We start from the raw sequence: 4,190 nt of genomic DNA, 5'->3' as shown, positions 1-4,190 counted from the left end.
TTTGGGATTGGACCAGACTGTTGTGATTCATAGAATTTTTACTGGCTGATTTTAAGTAGATCACCAGGCCTTCCTTCCTAGTTTGTCTTAGTCTGGAAGCTCCTCTGTAACCTGTTCAGCATCATAGCAACATGCAAACCTTCACTGACAGATAGGTGGTGGCTGCATTGGTGGTACATTGGCTGGAATCAAACCCAGATGTCCCGCATGGAAGATAAGAATTCTACCACTGAACTACCCATGCCTCCATAAACTCGGTATTAGAAATGGTAAATAAAACTTTTTGGTGTATGGGAAAGTAGAATCAGAAGTTAAAGACTTCTGTTTTAGGTTCTAGTACTGTAGTAGCTCCTGAAGATGGGGTGTCAGAACTTGAACAGAGCTTCCTGGGCAGTCCCTAGGCTAATGGAGGGGATGGAGTAGAGCCTGGTACTGAATTCCAACTTGAATGCAAATAAAGTCTTTTAGTATACACGTTGCATACAGTTAGGACCAGGCAAACAGTATACTTCGCTCCCCACCCCATACTCCCACGCCCCGTACTAAAGAGTCACTCAAAGGAATGGAGAATTGACAGTGATACTTCTTTATTTTTGACTTTGGCCCAAGTGAAAAAAAAATTAGACTTAACTCTGTATCCTAATGCTGTGCTTAAAATGCTGTAGCCAATGGGTTATTAGGCTGTCCACTATTCATCTTTGTTTCAATGGTTTATTATAACTCAAATATGAAAATATCCCGTAGGCTGAAATTTCATCAGCCATTTGGAGACTGGTGGTTCTTTTCTAATTTCCAAAAGGAGGTGGATGGGTAGGAGGGGACTTGAACACAGGGAGAAGCCATTGACTCCTACTTCGGCCACTAATTGTGTTTGGGAAAAGAATCTGCAATTCTAAGTGAATTTGGATTCCCTGCGCTGAGCTGGCCTTTTAATCCAGGTTACCAGTGGATTTGTTTCTTAAACTTTGGGGACTTTTGGACAAACTCTTCTGAAAGGTGGCAGCCTAGCAGGCCAGTTGATACCATTTGCTATTGGGCTTGTAAGTGAGTGGTTTTTCATTTCATCAGATGGCTTAAAGTTAATCTGATTTTGCTATTGTTTTGATATATACACTGCAGTGAGGAGAGTTTAATTGTACACTGCATGCCAGTTGTTTTGAGGTGAGGACTTGGTAACTCAGATTGAAACAATGGTAATTATGTGGTAGCTCCTGTTTCCCCAGCTCTTGATAACTTACAATTACTTCTTTGTGTCTTTTTATAGGTGTTGATACCAGTGAACCAGGATCACTTCTCCTTAAATGTTGGAACAGTGTTCTGAAGTTCTTTCCACAGGGTATTTTATTGAGTTAGTATCCTTCAATTCAAATCAAGTCTCACTAGTTATTTGTGTCTTTTTCTAGGTGATGGGGGGTCCTATTTCATATAGGGGAAAAAGGAGGTTACCACAGTGCATTTGACCATTTAATTGTAATTACAAACCAGAACTTAAATATCAATTTAGTGAAATAATGGGGCAAAAAGTTGGAAGTGACACAAACTTTTAATTCTTTGGAGCTGTGATGTGCTGAAAATAGGAGGGGGAAATGCTAAATCTTTAAGATGTGGTAGTATTTAATTACCATGCAGCAGAGTAGAGAAGCTCAGTAAGTCAATCCACCCTGGATGGAGGTGATAATTAGCCCTTGTTGTGGCAGAATAAGCCACCTGTGGTCAGCGCCTGCAACCAACCTGACATCATGCTGATGACTCCTCCTGCCTTCCCCAGGGGTTGGCTTTGCTCAAGAGTGTCCTCTTAGCTGTGCTGCATTGTTTGGTTTTGGGATGAATTGCAGCATGGAGGCTTGGATTGCATACTGTTGGGAAGTATCATCCGTATTTCTGTTCTACCCTCCTCTGCTGGAGGTCTCAACCTCAGGAGCAGAGGACTGAAAAAAACTCTTGTCTCTGAGGCCTGTATGTCTAGACCTGATCCAATAACTGACCAAGGATCTCGGATAGCACCATTGCATAGTGTAGGACTTTTTATTTTTTGGAGTGTGCTTAGCATCTTGTAACCATACCTCTCTATCTACCTGTCAGTCCAGGAGACAGTGTATAGAGAAGACCTGTCCCCGTATGTTAGTAGTAGATTGCTCCTACACTGTCAAGACAGCAGAGTTCAGTTACATCTTTTAGCTCTGCTTGGTTGATGAAGGGTTTGGACTCTATGCAGTGTTTTCCTGAAGTGAGTTGGTGTGTGACCTATAATTTTGATTCTGAGCAAGACTCAAGTCATAGCATTTACTGTATCGAATTCTGCTAATTCCTCTCCTTCCAGTTTAGGAAGAAGCAAGAAAAAATCAGACCCTTGCAAAACCGTAGAAAATCTGGTGTGATTCTTTTTTTTTTAAGCTGGGCTTTGAGCAGTTCTCTAAGGGACCATTGCTGAAGTAAGCTTGTGGCAGGGATGAGGGAGTTTTGCTGTCTTCTGTTTCACCCCACTGTGCTCACCCTGTGAAAGATTAATATTCTGTTATATTGGACTTCCACATAAAATTTCAATTGAACAAAACATTCTGAGGCTGAAAACAGGTTGAAAACCTGTGATTAAGTGGGGTAACAGAAATCTAGAAAGGGTAGTAACTAAAGTCACAGAGCAAGGTACTGGCAGCTTCAGGACTAGAGTCAGGCCTTCTCTGCACTAAATTTTGTTCTCAGCTACATGGCCTCTCAGACAGCAGTGAGTCGTAGGCACTGAGTAGAGTTTGAGTTGAATTGAATGCTTGGTATTGGTCTTCTGTTTTCCTAGGTTCTTACTCTATTTAGTTTCTGAACTTTCAACTTGACGTTTTGTCAAAAGCAATTAATCTATCAAGAAGACTCCTTCTAACCAGATCTGAAGCGTATGTGAAGTTATTAATGGATAATGGGATGGGAGACTCCCTAGTTTAGCAGAAGTTTTGGCTACTTATTAGGAGAGCTGGTCTTTTCCCCTCAGAATATTCCTGAAAGTGACCATAAACCAAACCTGTTACTGTTGAGTCAATAGCAACCCTATAGGACAGAGTAGAACTGCCCCATAGTGTTTCCAAGGAGCAGCTGATGGATTCAAACTGCTGGCCTTTTGGTTAGCAACTTGAGCTCTTAACCACTGTGCCTTTCAAATAGAAGTTGAGGCTTTTTTCACTGTAAGTCTTAAGCTAAGTTAGTGGGCATGCTATAGAGAATACCTATGCAAAATGCTGAAACATAGACTGCCTTTTCCCAGTGACTTGCCCTGGAATCTGAACAGGAAAACCCAGGTGTACCCATTGACAGGCAGCTTTAGAGTAGCTCAACCACAATGGCCACATTCTGTTTTCTTTTTGTTTGTAGCCATGAAGCAGATTAGCTTTCAGTGAAACACTTGCTTTATATCTACTTGAGGACTACCTAGTGGCTGGTCTTCAACAGGAGAAGGAGATTAGGAATACCAGTGCAGTGAGGTGCTTGTACTCTAGGAGAGTTGGTCCTAGGTACAGGATTGTGGACATGCTGGAAGTCCCAGGCCCTCTGAAGGGATGCTTTTCTCACTTGTGACATTTTCTTTCTTCTAAGTAAGTGGAGTTTGGGAGTGGGGGGTGACATGATGAATGCTCTTGTGTCCATTTACAAGAATGTTTCCATGGTTCTTTTTCTCCAAGTAAATTAGTTTTTATTTGAAGTAACTAGTCATGTATCCAGTCATTTTTTACTTAACAACACTTGGTTATAGCTGAGGTACATGATGAGGAAAATTTGCTTGGGGATTAACCTTTTATGCGAGAGAATAGCCTAAAGACTTTCTCAGAGACGTTAAGATGGGTGGGCTCGGTGGGTGAGGGGGACATGCAGGGGTAGGCCTTTGGGAGGGCAGGGTGATGTTGATAGTGTTGTGGACTAGGTGTACAGGGTGAAGAGAAATGCTCATCATTGATCCAGCTGGGAAAGGGTGGAAAATGCTGACCATGTAACTTAACTGGGGGAAGAGTGGGTGGGGAAGGAGCAGGCCCATAGGACTGCCCAACTCCAGGGAGTACCATTCACAAGGAGGAGGATGGGACCCTGTGGAGTTGAGCGATGCAGTGGCCCTGACCACAAGTCCTCTCTCCCCCTACTGGAAAGTGCATTTCTGCTGAGGAGGGATGAGTGGCTGGTTTGACTGCATTGGTCCTTAGGATTGACTGGTG

Source organism: Trichechus manatus, unplaced genomic scaffold (genome assembly GCF_000243295.1).
Source record: "Trichechus manatus latirostris isolate Lorelei unplaced genomic scaffold, TriManLat1.0 scaffold00024, whole genome shotgun sequence".
Classification (NCBI taxonomy): Eukaryota; Metazoa; Chordata; class Mammalia; order Sirenia; family Trichechidae; genus Trichechus; species Trichechus manatus.
The sequence above is the reverse complement of the archived record's forward strand: the minus strand, read 5'-3'. Positions refer to the sequence as shown.